This window comes from Pomacea canaliculata, linkage group LG3 (assembly GCF_003073045.1).
Source record: "Pomacea canaliculata isolate SZHN2017 linkage group LG3, ASM307304v1, whole genome shotgun sequence".
Taxonomy (NCBI): Eukaryota; Metazoa; Mollusca; class Gastropoda; order Architaenioglossa; family Ampullariidae; genus Pomacea; species Pomacea canaliculata.
Window position 1 is genome coordinate 13,957,567 of NC_037592.1, and position 17,161 is coordinate 13,974,727.

General features: G+C 40.7%; 1 long non-coding RNA gene across 5 annotated transcripts; it reads right to left on the bottom strand.

Annotated features, from left to right (window-relative positions):
• Positions 1 to 518: 518 nt before the first annotated feature.
• On the bottom strand, positions 519 to 15,542 carry LOC112560477. Of its 5 annotated transcripts, none has more exons than XR_003098541.1 (12): positions 15,409 to 15,542; positions 14,415 to 14,474; positions 14,000 to 14,095; positions 8,780 to 8,869; positions 7,028 to 7,077; positions 6,654 to 6,755; positions 5,932 to 6,164; positions 5,630 to 5,720; positions 5,002 to 5,167; positions 4,363 to 4,486; positions 2,830 to 2,882; positions 519 to 2,271 (listed from the first exon to the last, which is right to left on the bottom strand). It is a non-coding gene; the product is annotated as an uncharacterized LOC112560477 (long non-coding RNA). The 5 variants fall into 5 exon arrangements; XR_003098540.1 differs by having other exon boundaries at positions 14,306 to 14,474; XR_003098542.1 differs by lacking the exon at positions 14,415 to 14,474 and having other exon boundaries at positions 15,409 to 15,509.
• Between the last annotated feature and the right edge of the window lie 1,619 nt (positions 15,543 to 17,161).

Consider the following 17,161-nt stretch of genomic DNA (forward strand, 5'->3'; position numbering starts at 1 on the left):
GGAAGTGCACACCTTCACTTGTTTCTTTTACTTCGCATTTCACATCGCCTACATTAAAAATATCAGTGTTGATCACAAATGAAAAGGAATCAATCTACCGGCATGGACATCTTTATGTCTGGATTGACCGGACAACACCAACAGGGTATATTTCAAGTACTTAAATATTCAAATTCGTTACTATCTTAAAGGAATATATATATATATAAATATATACATAAAATTCGTGCTTAATTCTGAATACTGAATAAAAGCATTTTTTATATCACTCCATTGGTTTTATCATTCTCCCAAAATCAGGAATCAAAATCAAATCCTCACGACTTATAAGATGACAAAACAAGAGTGTCAAGAAATGTTTATTACTGTGCTGACACGAAATTGGAAAAAAAATCGTTTGCATGAGAATATTTAAATTGCAAACATATGGTCAAAGTGCAAACACAAGGGATGTACCACGACAACCAAATCAGAATGCACACTGGAGACAATTCTTAGAAGGACAGAGAACAGGAAGGTTTTGTCTCACTCCTCATTTTTGTAATTGATTATAAATACAAATAAACAGATGACTGCACACGTGTCGCCTGTTCTCAATGAAAGACTTTGTTAGACTACAACGACTACAGCTACTCATTTATCTCCCCTTGTCAGGTTCACAACATACACGTGCACTCACACGTTCAAACGTCCGCATACACACACACACAGAGTATATTCTCCTTTCTCTCATCCCTGCAAGTGGCATGTGGCATATAAAGATATCTGTGTTGATCACAGATCGAGATGTCTGCGAATTAAAACTGCTCACATGCTGAAAAAATTGTCCTAGGACTGGACAACGCGACTCAAGTGAAAAACATTCAGAAAAAGTATTTAAATATTTCAATCCATACATATGATCTGAACCTATAATTTTTATTGACATAAGATATAGAAGTTCATAAAATAAAAACGTGCTATACCTGTATTTATGAAGGATTAAATACTTTAAAGCAAATGAATTTTTGTTTTTAATTTTTTTTTAAACCATGAGAAAGGTACATCCGTCTCATATTTTACATTTTATCGGATAAGCGTCACTGTCCTTCTTTCCAACACCTTCATTGGTCGACTTGTTCACTTCATAAAAGATTACATCACCGTATTATTATTGATTCACACTATGAATGTGTTAAATAAAATGTGTGTGGTTATAAAATAAAAGAAATATATAGGTATGATATAAAGGTAAATATATCAAAAATTGATGAAAATATCAGTTGATTTCATACACAACTGTCATGTAGTATGTCAGCAAGGTGAGGTGACAAGTATAGGTGTTTACACTTTACACAATTTGCATTGATGTTTTTCTCAATCGTCGACCTTCTACACATGATCTCAGGATACTATTCAAGTTAAACTGGGGCTAGAGTAAACAAAGCACTTCTATGGTTGAAGGTTGTTGGTGAAGTTTAACTGTGTTGTCATAGTAACAACACTTAGAGGCTGTTACCCACGTTAAGCACATCCACTACTACAGCTCATCGCCTGGTTACGTCACGTGGTCATAGTCAGAGCCGATGACATCGGTACGATCTCCCTGTCGGATTCTGTCATAGTCACCGTGAACGTCACCTCCCACGTGGTCATACGTCTCGGCGGCTTGCTGACCGTTGAATTCCCTGAGCTGGTTGTTGCCGTCACGCAGGACACTGTATTCGTCATCTTCATTTATGTGGTCTTTCTATCACAGTCGTTTTCATCTCTGCCTCTTGCCAGGAAGTAATTAGGCTCCATCTTCCCCGCTGCCAGACCAGTCTTCTGTCTCGGTCTGTCTGTGGACACGATGTGGTTGTAGTCATCGTCAGGAGGAGCGCTACTACTCTTTCCTTGCCAGTCGGACACGACTCCATGTGTGTCTGTCCTGTCGTAATTTCCTTCAGGATTGTTGGAACTTGATGTGTTAAGACCCTCGTTCCTGGCATAACTGTAAACATTGCTCTGTGACAAGGTATCCCTGTCGCTGTCCTCCTCTATAATGTTGTAACAGTCCTGTTCATTATCACCGGTAGGACAGGTCAGTTCAGAAGGACGACTCTGCTCATATTTGAGTACGGCGTATCCGTGTGGTATTCCATTGCGTGGAACATCGTACTGGCTGCTGCCGATACCCGAGATGCCAGGGGTAGTGTTTGTGACTGGCGTTTGCAGAATTCACAGTGTGATTTGCTGGCAGGTTGTATTGTGATGGCATCCCTGTTGTGGCTGGCGATATATACCTTGTGTCTGAGAAAAAATAAAATAATTTTTTGTTAGTATTTGAAAGAGAAAATTAGAGATAACAAAACATAAAACTTGGATGTATATTTCTTGAATGCTGAACATTTTCTTTACAAAGAAATATAAATAGCAGACTAGGTATGTTTACAGTAGATTCAACACTGATTCTGGACATCTGCTTTGGTAAAGTGTATTTTTTTTTAACTGTGGCTGAGCAGCAACAACATTTATTACCGTTTTAAAATAGGGGTAAAGCAGGATTCGAAAGATTGAGGATGTTACAAATCTGTTTGTGGAGCGAAATCAGTGATTGCAAACATGCTTTAAGGCAATAAAGACGAAGGGGATATTTCTAACAATGAAATTTTGTTAGAAACTAGTATCACAGGAAATATTCAAACATACCTGCGTGCGTGCGTCTGTGTGTTGTACAAATTATTAGTCTGAAGTATGCGTGTGCAAAGAAATCCGCCAAAGAGGTAGGCAACAAGAAAATCTTACACTAGAGCTAGCAATTGTCTATCAATAGTAACATGTACAACATGCTGTAACTACAAAACTCACCTGCATTCTGGTATGAGTTCTCGCCGCCTTTCACAGCCTTCTGTCCACCTCTACTGTAAAAACAGAAGCAACAAAATGTAGTAGCACATTAACCAAGCGAGCACTTCAGGTGATTACCGTCGTTCATTTCCTTCTGAAGAGTCAGGTAATATACAGAGAAATGACCATCCGACCACAGCATCACCTGATGTAGGCGACCAACCGGTTAATGTCACAATTTCTGCTCACTTTCAAATTGTTTTCTCACGACACAAAATAGCAACAGAAGCTCTCCTTACGGGCGATGAGCAATGATATTTTTATTTCCTATTTCTGATGATCTTACCAAATTCTCTAGCACAAGATTGTCAAAAGAAATGTGTCTAGAAAGGTGCAGTGTGTTGCAAAATTAGAAAACGTCCCCAATACACTATAAAAGGTATTACAGTCACCCCCTTTCCCTTTTTGACTAAAGTGAGTAGTATTTTTTCTTTCATTTTCTAAAAAAATTACAATTTTGGAAACACGTAAAAGGTTGTCAATAGTTGTAATTACACTCTATTTACTAATCTGCTTGCTCGTCTTCCTTTGAAAAATTTATAACACTCTCCATTCTTTCTGCTTGTTCCACGATTCATCTTTGTGTCTTTTATGTTTGTCTTTTAATACTTGTCTGCATAGTTGTTTCTCCTTCTCCTTCGTATTCTGTCCATGTCTAATACTTGTCTTAAGCGCTGAGAGTTTGCTCTCTCGTGAGCGTGGTTATACAGTAAATAAATCACACGTTTAATATTATAATTATTTGTGAAAATCCATTTAGCCTATTCGCTGAGTATATTTGCTTTCAGTATGTTGCTAAATCTGTAAATCTTTTAAATCCTTAATCATCCCTTTCTCAAAGGAAAAGGCATCTTTCTTTAAGGAATTTCTATAAATATTATTTTAAGCATGAAAACTACTTATTTCTAGTCCCATTCTTAATATATTATAGCTCTTTTATGACAGTCGTAGTGACAGGCATTTATTAACAATGGTAGTTTTTTTCTGAGTGCTTCTGATCTCTATGGACCAGTCAAACAGTGACAAATCCGTAAACTGTTATTTTTGTTTTTATTTATGTATTTATTATTTTTTTGCTGAAGGCTCAAAAGATCTCTCATCATTTATTTATGTAAAGGGTCAAAATATATGAATTTAGTTTTGTTTTTGCTGGTACTTAAGCAGTTATTGCCAAACACCGTAGTTTACGCTTTTGCAATACACTGCAAATTGTGTTTGGTCAGTGTTCACATTTTAGAATTTGACTAAACTTTATTGCGCAGCAGGTAAAATATTCTTATTCACACTTAAGTTTAAACAAAATTATCAATGTAGAGATTATGAATCGTTGATGACAGAATTACATTAATTATATTTATTATTTAACTAAGTCTGTTAATAGCACAATGTAAAAATACATAGCAAGTGTTAATTTTACCAGAGCAGAACTCTGACTAGTTTTTAGTAGATGTACTTCTACTGTAAGGTAAAATTCTAAAAACAGACAATCCTTACCGATTCTCTCGCTGTTGGCGGCGTCTCCAAATAAAAAATCCAAATACGACGGCAGCAACAACCACAACAACCACAGCTACGACAACACCTACAATTACACCGACGTTACTTCCACTTGTCGCTCCTAGACATGAACACGACAGCGAATAAAACATTCATAGATGATTTTGTGTGATGCCCTAATAATGAGGTCAAAATGCAAACGACTAACAGCACAACTTAGATCATGATTAGCAGTGATATTTCTAGACATTAAAGGTCCACTACAACCTAGAACTTAGATGTCTAGTGAAACACTACATTGAGACACTGTTGTCGGGGAAAGAGCTCTAAAAGTTTAAAAATAAGAAAACAAGCAATAAAAAAAGCAATGATATAAATTATATCAATCCCAAAGGTCACTGATCAAAACTAAATCTTCACTACAGCCAATCATATCTTAGGGATACGTAACTGTAATCCTCGGCGACGATTAAAACCTGACAATACATGTTTTAATAATGATGACACTATTGAGCAATTTGATTCTCGTTACTTCCTGAAAGAACTCTACTACATAATTTCTACATAATTCTAGCATTTAGTATTTTAATGAATTAACATACTGGTATCTTGTTGATTTGTGGTCAAATATTTTACCTGCTTCAGCCAAGGAGGTCGTGAGTGACATGTCATGAGTACTGCCAGTCGAGGAGGCTGTCAGTGACGTGCCACGAGTGCTGCCAGTCGAGGAGGTTGTCAGTGACGTGCGACGAGTTTGTGATAGTCGTGGTGGTGAGTGATTTGTCACTTGTGCTCAATGGTGCTGTCAGTCATGTGGGTTTTAAAGAAAACGTAGGTGTTTAATCTCTCTAATTGTATAACTTATCTTCTAATAAGATTTGAATTATTATATACTTTGTCATCAGTCCCACTCACTCGCCCTCGCTCGAATATACGTATCTGCATAAAGAGGCATGTTGATTTTCATTACTATCGAGAAAACCCTCCTTGTTTACAAAGAATTGATTTATTATCTAACATCAATCAACCGCAGATTTATTCGCATGGATATACTCGCCATAAAAACGCAAATACATGTACATCGCTTTTCTTACAGCGTTTGTCGCTTTAGTATCTTTTAACATTCTATCCATTCTTCGGTAATTTTTAGAAAGCTTTTCCTGCCCTAACCGAATAATAATAATCAAAATAGGAATAATAACATCAGCAACAGGGAAGTTAATGTTAAAGTCAACATAATCGATGGTATATTTGCTCTTCTTACTTGTACTAGATGTGTAGGTTTCTGTTTGAAGCTTCACGTAAATCAGAGTCACGTTCTTGCCAGTGTTTGCTGTCCGGGCTCTGAAGCCGATCTGTGTAAATACAAAACAATGTTCCTTGTAATGTTTCTTGCCTTCTTGAGTTAAGCAACGTATAGTTTCTCTCTACTCACGAGGTAGCTAAGAAATCCACAATGTAAAGCATTGTAAGTATTTGTTTAGTTGCACTTTTGTGTTCTCCAGCCTACTGTAAACATACTTTATGATATGCGCATTTTAATATTTGTTAGATTTTATGTTATACCTTAAGGACTGCTGGCTCGATGTTCACCTCTTTATGGAAAGACCCATCAGATACAACTTCTTCAAGCTTTACAGTTATCTCTGTAAATGTTACTATAAACACACTGAGCGTCCCTGGCGTGGTCTGAGAAAAGTTGAAGACAAGAGATGTATTTTGTGTGATAGTCAACAAAGGTGACAGGAGGACGGAAAAAGAGTCGAACAGTCCGGTTTTCCCAGGACACACGGCGCCGCCTGTAGTCAGAAAATCATCGACTTTGACATAGTAAATTTATGAAATTATGAAATTTACCTTCAGAATGCACCGCAATAATACTTAATCTATAACTTAACAGTAATAATAACCGTCTATTTGAAAAACACAGAAAATGGAGCGTGGAGTTTAATAATAATAAGTACCGATAAGTCACTGCGTTTAATCATGCGTGATCAAACAGGAATGTTCTTACATTCAACATAAATTAATGACTAGACGCAAAATTAAGTAGTTAAAATAGGATTTTTACCTATGTGCCTTAAGAAAGAACGGGTCAACGAAAATGTGAAAATAGTTGGAATAATCGACCTAGTACCTGGAGACAGGTGTTGACTACAGTAGTATATCAGTGTACACGTACATATTATCTTCACACGTAGATTTATGGCTCTCGTTTGCACTGAAAGCCTTTATTTTGTGCAACAGAAAAAGAAAGAACATTCTATTTCTGATCATTAAACTATTACCGTTTGTTGTAGTCCATTTGTTAGCATCACCGCTGGTACAAGCTTGTGTGTAGTAACAAAACGTGTTCTTGAACGAGCAGTCGCCATATGAGATGTGTCGTCCTAGAAGAAATAACCCATTGTCCTCGTAAAATTTAAAAGATAAGTGTATGAGCAGCAGTTGTCATTTATGATCTTGAGACACAGACACTACTTAATTTTTAAAATTGAATAATCTTGATCTCTCTTTTAGTCAGTTTTCAGTGTTTATTTTATACTCTTTACTTAATTACGTATTCTACATATTGGAACGCACGATCTGAATTCATTTGAAATCTGTGTAAATATTTATAAGTAAGGTCTTAGGGATTTATGCAAAACATCACATTAGAAACCTTCGGTATCCTGGCCAATGTAATCTGCGGCATTGAAAGACGTGCAGTCTCTGTAAAGAAACAAATGGAATAGAATACAGCTGGAAAGTTATTCAAGCAGCACACATTTGAACTAATTAGAGATCTGCAATAACACACACATATATATAGATATTTGTGGTCATCTGTCTAACGATCTTGTAGTAAACAATTTACTTCTGTTGTGCGAGGACTAATTGTAAAAATCAAAGAAAGACATTTGCTTCTCCTATCTCCCTCTCGAATAAAGAATGTCACTGTCAGTCTATCAAATACTGTAGCTGAGATAAAATTTGAGTAACTAACTCTAAGTGACTTGAGTGTTCTCTAGATATAATCCTTAAGATATCAACATCTGCAAAATAATCCATATAAAACTTTCACGCACAAAACGAATTCTTTAAGACACTCCTTTTCTTACGAACAATAATAAATCGAGTATTTTTTCATATTTCCACTCGCTTAATATTTATTTATTTTTTAGAACATTTATTCTCCATAAACACATTACAGGCTTAATATGTTATATACTTAAACACAGGCTGAACACGTTATATTCTTAAAAAAATCATTCTCATTACAATATAACAAACCTACATAGCAATATAACAAATATTAAGTGGCGCCAGAAATCTTGGATATATTTACATTTCCAAAAATAAGTTGAATGTTTTCTTTTTCACATCTGCAGTGGTCTCAAATAGCGTCCTACTCTAGACGCATATTAAATAGAGTTATTTTTGTCCCCAGTGTTTTATCCAGGACTGATTTGAAGCCATTTCAATCTACTATCCAATATCTACTAATCACTCAGAGTATATAATACACTTAATCGAACAGCAGTCAGTGGGTCTACATTTGACACCTTTTGACCACCAATGTACACTGATTATATCAAATTTTATCTTTTTGTTTCACGACGACTTTAATCTGCTTGGGCTATTTAATAAAAGTTTAGAGGACAGTATTTTCAACACAAATCATGAGGTTAAAGGAAAATTCTAGTAAGCGGGGCTTAAATGATACACATTGCCATGCTGAATTCTTTCTGGTTGAAAGCTCCAAGTTTTTAAAGTAAAAAGAAATATATATATATACACAGAATCCACTATGTTTTATTGTCACCCGACATCATTGGCACCTTTCCAAGTGTTAATTTTGAGAATGCTACTCGATGTTATCAAAAAGCTTAGATTTTAAAGATGATGGAGTGGAGTACTATTTCCAAGCAGAAAGCAGAAAATTGTTTTAAACAATTGTTGAACTGACTGACACTGGCGTTACAGTGAAATAACTTCAATGTGGCAACTGAAGGTCCGTAATGGCTATTGCTGCATTAAAGGTTGTCGGTGTAACGGTCGTTGTGTGAGATAACAGAAAATTCCATTGTAAAACCGATTCAATCTCTTTCTCCATCATTGCATTGGCTGTATTGGAAATAGAAATGTTATAGCTCCTCGTATAATGACAAACCCTGTGCCCAGCTTTGAGAAAGGTAGAGCCAAACCTGTAAGTCCGTGTACACAATCCTCGTAAACTACGGCTTTCCGCAGTCCAAGATAAAAGTTTACATTGCCGTTCACGTTAATCAAGGTAAGCGAAAGAGCAATAAAAGACATACTTATTAATATATTATTATACTGTACTTATTAAATATTTTGTTTTATAACCCAAAGAAATAAGACATATTCCGCTGAACTCTTAAGACTAAGATAAATTTACTACAGTCCTCACTTTTGAGAAGATGGTGCGCATCTCATGGAAATGAATAATAGAAAAAGCAGCATGAATTCTTTCGATGTTTGTTGACTAGTTGCCATTTCCCTGCAATAGCCATTGTTCAGAACATCACCCTCAAGGTGCAAACATTTGGCAGATGAGCTTGGAAATGAATAAACATTGATCTTATGGTACGTAAAAATAATCAACCAACTGTAATCTTCGAAAAAGTGCAAAATTTAAAGATATTATAGAGCCTAGCATAATGACAAAGCCATTGCCCTACTTTCTCAATGTACTGTTTGGAATGGAACAAATAGTTTGTAAGAAATAATTTTGCAAGTTTATTAGTAAAGGAAGGACAGTAATGTCAAACAAGATGTGTGTCTGTTCGTCTGTCTGTCAGCCACCAAAGCAAACGATCACTACGACCATTATGTTTCTCACCCCTTCTCGTTGCATGACGAATGATCGAGACTTTGGAACGAAGGCTAGCTTATGATTTGAGGTTAGAATACTCTTGAATACACAAGACTTTTCCTTTCTATCAATTGAGCTAGGTCTCAGCAGTACTTTATATTTGTTAAATCATCTACAGATCACTGTGGAAGGTGTCTTACTGTTCTCAGATTCACTCGCTTCGAACACTGAGGGACGAGACCTAGAAATCCTTCTGTAAAGATCATTAATTGAACCATTGATCCGTTTTATTGCATTCACTCTGAGAGGTCTCTCATCCCCATCAGGCTAGAAGATTGAGTGCAAGACATACTAGCAGATTTTTTTAACAAATACTTGAGCTACTAAAGCTTCTTCTTCTTCTTCGTCGTTCACTCAAATGGACACGCCTGCCTCCTGCACAAATGATGCTGTGCGCCGCAGGTCCACCAGGCTGCCGTGTAGCTTCCTCAATACTGGCGTCTCATCAGTCCAAATGCGGTGCCTGAGTTCTTCGTGCATAGGACATTCTTGCAGTAGATGTGCTGTTGTCTGACTGCCTGTCTGGCACGGGCACTGGTCTGTCTGGCCGATTCGGAGCTTGGTGTAAAGGTGGTAAATTGAGACGGTTGTGGCCTGTCCTCAGCCTGAAAATAATGACCTGCTCAGCTCTTGTAAGCAGGTAGTATGGGTCGTTTTCGGTTTGAAACGTGGGTGCTGCTGCAGCCACTTGTTGTGCTGTTTGGCCTTTATGATGGATTTGACTTCGCTGTAGGTGGTGGACCTGTCTTGCTGCTCTTTTTTGGATCCTTCCTTGGCAAGAGTGTCTGCGGCTTCGTTTGCCAAAAATCCCACAGTGGGGGAGGAATCCACTGTAAGACGACTGTGCAGTCTCCGCATAAGGAGGAGAGAGCAGTGGACAGGTCGTTCAGTTTCTTGTCTCTGGCAGTCTGTAAGGCCTGCAGGACAGACAGTGCGTCCGAAGAAGACGACGTTGTTGGAGGTGTCTGGACTGTTTTCAACGTGGGTGGCACCGGTCTGAATGGCAACTGCTTCAGCCTTGAAGTTGGTGGAGTAGAGGCCGGTTGCGAGAGAAAGACGGTCTTCTCTTCCTCCTGGGTACCTGATGTAAATTGGCGCCACCATTTTTCACGGCTTGTTCGGCTGACCCGTCAGTGAACACGTGAGTCCATTGATCTTGTGGGAAGTTGTTGTGGATATACTCTCCATAGTACAGGACTTCTTCACAGCGTCTAGGGAGTCTTTCTTGCTGACACCAGGGATGCTGCAGTGAATCAGGGGGAAAGCAGTTTCATTCCATGCTGGGTTTGTCCGGCACAGGGGGATCTCTCTGAGGTCGTGTTCCAAGATGTCTCGGTGTTTTCGTTCAAGGATCCTAGCCTGGTGGATGAAACTCCCCTTTTCAACTTCCCTTCGTCGGCTGAGCCAGTCTGTTTCTCATGGGGTGATTTGGAAGTCTCTTGAACTTGGCGGCTTGGACGAGCATCTTTGTGTCACGTCGGTCTCAAGTGATTCCAACCCTGTGATTGTCTCCAGTTCTTGTATGGGCGTAGACCTCATGGCTCCAGTGATGAGTCTGGCTGCTTGGTTCTGAACCTTGCTGACCTTCTCAAAGTTGGATTTTGCTGCTGTGCCCCATGCTGTCATGCCATACTCTAGGACTGGTCTGACCCTTCCGGTGTACAGCTTCTTGAGGATTCTGTCATCCGCGCCCCAGTTCGTGCCAGCAACTTCTTCATAATTGCAAGTCGCACCTTGGCTCTGGCTTCGACCTTCTTGGTCTGAGGCTTCCATGTAAGTCTCTTATCGAAGGTTATCCAAGGTAGGTAGGGTTGTCCTCCAGTGGGAGAATCTGTCCATCGAACTTCAGAGTGGCCTTCTGTTCCCTAGTGGACAGACTAAAGATAGTGTAGGTGGTCTTTTTGGGGTTGACTTTGACAAGCACCTTTTCGTCCAGTCCTGCAGGACATTAAGCGCCTCTTGGAGTCGGTAGTTGGCAGTTGTCAGGTGTTCTTCTGTGCACCAAAGGACCAGGTCATCTGCATAGATGGCTCCTTGGACATTTCGGGGGAGGTCCTTGATGATGTCGTTTATGAAGACGAGGAACAGGGTAGGACTGAGTACTCCCCTTGAGGAACTCCTTCTCTCAGCGTCTTCTTTCGGCTGTATGTTCCACCAACGTGGACTCTGGCTTTCTATTTTTCAGGTATTGAGAGATCCACTGGTAACATACAGCCGGTTACGCCACACTTCTGGAGTTTCAACCTCAGTCCATCTTTCCAGACCTTGTCGAAGGCCTTTTCCATGTCTATCCACACCGTCAGCGTGTGCTTCTTGTCCTGGTAACCATCTTCGATCTTCTGGGCGATGTATGCAACCTGGTCTTCAGTTGAGCGATGTTGTCTGAAGCCTGCTTGTTCTGGTGTAAGGATGTTGTTCTTTTCCAAGTGCCATGATAATCTGGTGTTGATGAGGCGCTCCATTAACTTGCCCACGCAACTGGTGAGGCTTATGGGTCTGTAACTGTCCACCTTCGCTCGGTCTTTGCCTTTCTTGTGGACGGGCACCATGTCTGCCTCTCGCCAATTTGTGGGACATGGCCGCTGTTCCAGCTGTTGTTGAAGAGGTCGAGGAGTTTGGTCTTGGCTCGTGGGCCAGGTGTTGCAGCATTTCATTGGTGACCTTATCTGGTCCAGGGGATTTCTTCTGACTTAGGGTCTTGACTGCTTCTTCAAACTCTTTCATGTTGAATGGTTTGTTCATATAGTCTTCCTGGTGTTTTCGCTGGTTGAATTCTCTTCTTTCTTCATGAACTTGCTGTTTCTTTTCTTCTGGTACTGTGATGTTGCTGACCTCTTCATAGCTGTCAATGAAAGCGTTTGCTGCTTTTCTACCTGTTAGCATATCTTGTGCTTGTTGTATGACGATCGGTGCACTTCTAGTATCTTCATCATTCATCGCCCTTGCCAGCTTCCATAACTTGTTTCCTTCTCTGTCTAGATTTAGTTCCTCTGTCTTTTCTCTCCATCTCTTTCTTGCAGCTTCGTTGCAGGCTTTTCTGTATTTGGCGCTTGATTCTTTCAGTGCTATGTTGTTTTCTATGGTGGGGTCATCTCAACCTTTTCCCTGATCTTGGAGACTTCATCTTCTAGTTCTTGGAGTTCTTCTGTCCAGTATGGCCTATAGTTTCTTTCGTGCGCCTCTTGGTATTGCTTCTGAGGCAGCTTTTAAGATCGCCTTGTTGAATGCATCGATGGCACGGTTGATGTTCTGGTCCGCCACACGTATTCCTTTGGTGTACTGGTCTGACAATGAAACGAAAGTATCCCAGTTGGCTTTCTTGTAATTCCACCTGGGAAATGTCTTTGAATCTTGGGGCCTGTACTGCAAGTTGATGGCCAGTTTGACTGGTCTGTGGTCGCTGCCGCCTAACTGGTTCTGTACCCCTCTGGTTGTTTTCTTGGAGAGGTCGTCAGTGGCGAAAGCAAGGTCAGGGGTCGTTGAGGAGACCCATCTGCGCGAGAAGAAAGTCGGTGGGTCTTCTGGATCGTTCAACAGGACCATCTTGCTATCGATCTGCCAGTCCTCCACTTCCTCTCCTCTATTATCCGTCTCGTCGTAGCCCCAGCAGGTTGAGTGGCTGTTGAAGTCGCCGACAGCCAAGCAGTTTTCGGCAGGGATATCAAGAGTCTGCAGGGAAAGTTCTTTGTCGGGTGGGCAGTACAGGTTGAAGATAGTGAGCACAGTGCTGTCTACTGTAATCTTGACTCCATTTATTTCAGCTTGCTGATTCGTGTCCACTTGGAAATCTCTTGCTGGGATGTTATTCTTTACAAGAATCAGCACACCTCCCTTGTGTCTTCCTTCTCTGTCCATCCTGAAGGTTTGGTAACCTCTGATGGTAAATCTGTGGTTGGGGTTCAGGTGTGTTTCTTGAATACAGGCCACATCTATTTTTTCAGCATGTAGTCTTTCGGTGAGGGCTAATTTTTGTTGTAACGCCCTCGGCGTTCCACTGTAGGATGTTGAGAGGCCTCAGGGTCTCTTCTGTGGTTGTTGTTCCTTTTCGGCCAGTAGCCATTTCCCTCCGCCTCCGAAGCCTGGCTCCTCGCATCGGGGCGTGGTGACCACCAGTATCATGGGGTGGGCCCTGTTGAGGCGCAGGGCCCGGCACTTCGCCCGCCTGGCGGGACCTCACAGGCAAAGCACCATATCGTTTAGAGTGAGCGTTGTCCATTCCATGCGAGTGTCAGTGCGTTGTGCTGCCGTTAAGCGCACGATGGCCCAGCACATCCGTCTTCGCGTCAGTTTTCTTTTCCGAGTGTCTTTCTCGTAGAGAGACTTGCCGTCCAAGGCTAACGACCATCCTCTGGCCGGGTGCAACACTTTAGTCTGGCCTCTACCCTGACAGACCTGTTCGGCTTGGTTGGACCTGCCAGGAGCACAAGGCTCCCGCCGACATAGCTCTGTGGGTCGACGAGGCACACAAGCCACCACACCACTACAAGGTAAGTTGCACCAATTGGTGGTGGAGCTACTAAAGCTGATGTGCAACAAATGGTAAGCTCAGTTAAAGAATTTACCGATAGGACTGTTCAGAAGCAAGAGAAGATATAAAAGACAATAAAAGAAAGGAAGGTTGTCAGTGGCAAGGCGACTAGACTCCGGAATCGTATCAATGATTATGTAATGTAAACGAGTCATTTGGAGGAGAGAGAAGAAAGACAAGGGACATGATTTGTATTTTCCCCGACTGTTTTGAACGCCAAGACCTACCTTCCATAAGACGAAGTTGGCAAACGAAACAGGAAGAATTAAAGGAACAGAATGACCATTTCTTGCTCAAGTTTTCGATAGATGCCTGACGATATCCTGAAAAAACACAAAAAGACATAAGAACAAGCGATGCACGATGTCCTGACATATAACAAATTAGTTAAGTAAACCAGCACACATCTTGCATTACAAAGTGCTAAAGGCATGATTATGGTCTCAGGACACTCCTAATACTACATAAGACGGCGGTAAATGGACACCGCACAACACCAGCAGAAGCAACAGGAACATTTATAACAAAAATACCTGAACAGGAGATGAGTGTAAGCTGAAAGCTTGTCTACCCGGATGTAGATACTCAGGTAATAACTTGCCTAACTCCCAGGGTGACAGCCCAAGTATTACAAGTGCATACCAAATTTTCCATTGACTCCTGATTTGTCGTGCGAACACCCGGAGAGTGGTGGTCCTGAGACTGGACAGAAAATCAGTGTAGTTATCCCTTCCATACACGTGTGTGTGTGTTTGATTGTAATCATTTGCCGTAATATATACATTAAGGATCTCGCTTAGAAACAATAGCAAATTAATATATAATAATAACTAGTTTAAGAAGAAAAGGGCGCTAAGCCAGCAAGAAAAATGAATTGGGCACTTTCATTATATAAGCAAGACATCCGCCGGCAAATGTTTGTTTTCTGTTGCGCTATAGATTGCATGTCAGTGCCAGTGCTCTAGTCTGTCTGTTCTAACTCAGTCTGGGGTTATGACACTGCATATGTTCTTCTTATTCTAGCTAAGATCCCTTCTTGCTTCATTTTAATTTCAGTCGCTTAATATGCTCGATTTTTAATAAAACTGCTATATTTTTACAATAATTTAAAAACTTTGTCGGTTCACCAAGTAGACAAATCAGTTTAGTTATCTTCCATTTTATATCACACACACACACACACATCATAACTATTCTTGTCGCCAGAACAACAACATATGGCCACAGAAGTTTTAGCTATTGTTCAGCGAAACAATGGAACTTTCACCCTTTCTATATCCGTCACCTACACACAAGTGAGTACTTTAAACGTGCATTGAAAACATCAACACTCCTCTTGACAAGAGTCCACACAGAGTCCTTTTTCACCCCAATCCCCCTTCCCACCATGCTTCGGCATGCTTCATTACCATAATCCAAGTACAGTAAACAAGTATTATTTAATAATTGATAATATGTTTCTATTTATTACTGTCAGAAAATCCTAACCGACTAAGCGACGCATGGATATCAAACTTCTCTGAGGCTATCGACACTTGTTTGTCAAATTTGTCAACTTTCAAAATATACGTCCTTGAGATTGTTGACATCACTCTTGCTTGGTATTTGAAAAACAGTCAAAAAATATTTTACTTACTCTTGAAATCCTCCTGGTTCGTGAACGTGTACCCACCAACATGAAAAGGCTTCCGCCCTGTTCAGTGTGTGACAGCAGTATAGGTATGGCATGAGGACAGTAAGGTTTGTGTTACTCTGTGTGCAACCACCTGACTTCCTGGTCTCAGTGGGACAACGTGAGCGGGAAGACGATTTGTGACGACGAAGGTTTCATGTTACAGTCCGACTGACTGCCTCGCGAGGTCGACAGCAAATATTTATTGCGACCATGTTGACGGTGTGCACTGACACTTGACCTCATTTTTCTGAACGGGTTTGAGCCTAAATACGGGTATGAGTAGATCGCCTACATAAATGTGTGTACATGTATATGTTTTATCATTCGAGCCTGTAAGGCGAGGAGAGTGAGATGAAGGAAGAGTGGGCACGTCGACGTGTGTCGAGGAGTAAGTTACCCACCCAGTCTATAGTAACAGTCACCGCTGACGTGTTATCACTCACTGGCTTCTCTCCCCTTTCCTCTCTGATACACCATGGACGGTTGTGTACAGGTGGACTGCTGTCTGTCTGCCAAGACCAACGTTAAGCCTCTTGCAAAGTTCTTCGCTGTTAGTCTCGGCGAGCTTAAACAATACTTGTTAAGTGGAATACTGTTTCTGTGAAAGTCGTCCTGACTTGTAATATACCCTTTTGCCCTGACTTCTGAGATCTCCAGTGGTTTCTGCTTGACGTGTCAAATCACCTGTCATCTTGACACCTTAGTTTGTCTCTGTGGTCAGAATGGCCATATGCAGGGCAGCCGAGAGCCAGCCCGGGCCCCGGGACAGACGACCTCTCCGGGCCCCTTGTACTTGTAATCGTAAATTATTTTACCAGTATATAATGTATGTTTACAATTCGAATCTCAATATCTACACTCAAACTCAACTTCTGCATGTGTAATGCTTGGGTGTTCTGTCCTTAGACCTTTCTTTAAAAGAAAAAGAAAAGGAGAAGAAGAAAAAAAAACCCCACTGACCAAGGCCGGGCCCCCTTGACAGCCGCGGGCCCGGGTACACCAGACCCCCTGTCCCCCCCTCTCTTCAGGCCTGGCCATATGGCATCCCAGTCTAAAACTTTCACGATCACCGGGCGTGAATTCTGACCACTTTAGGGAGGTATGCTCCCTAAGAGTAGCATCGTACAGTGTCACTTCTGCACCCATGTCTTTCTGGGAAAACATGCTTAATTAAATCCAGAATCTGCTCCGAACAAGCCGAGTAGCTGTCTTTCCCAATCTCGGCAATATTAAAAAATACAAATTCTTTCTACGTGATCTCTGTTCTTGTGTGTCAATTTGCCTGTACTTTATTTCAATAGCTTCATAAAAAAATGAATCCAAAAGCGCGTTCTGTTGTTTAAGGGATTTATTTTTTTCGTTTGATTTGTGAATCTTTTGTCTTCCTAGCGTATTTTTTTGTTTGTCTGCTACGTTCTGTTGGACTCCTAAGAACACTTGCATGAGGTCATAGTGAACTCTTTACCAGCTGTGTTGTCTGCGCTTGTGACACTCATGATGGTGCCTTCTTCTTTTTAATTTTGTGTTTGGTTACCTTCCATGTCACAGAAATATATGCAAGAAATGTCTGACACAAGAAAATCCAGGAACACTTTATGCAGCTGAAGCAGTTGGTATTGTATGTTAGTCAATAATCCCTGCATGTGTACAAGATATTTAGCAATTTTGCTAGTTGTCTGTAACAGCGCTGAAAAGAGCGGTCGACCTGCACCGT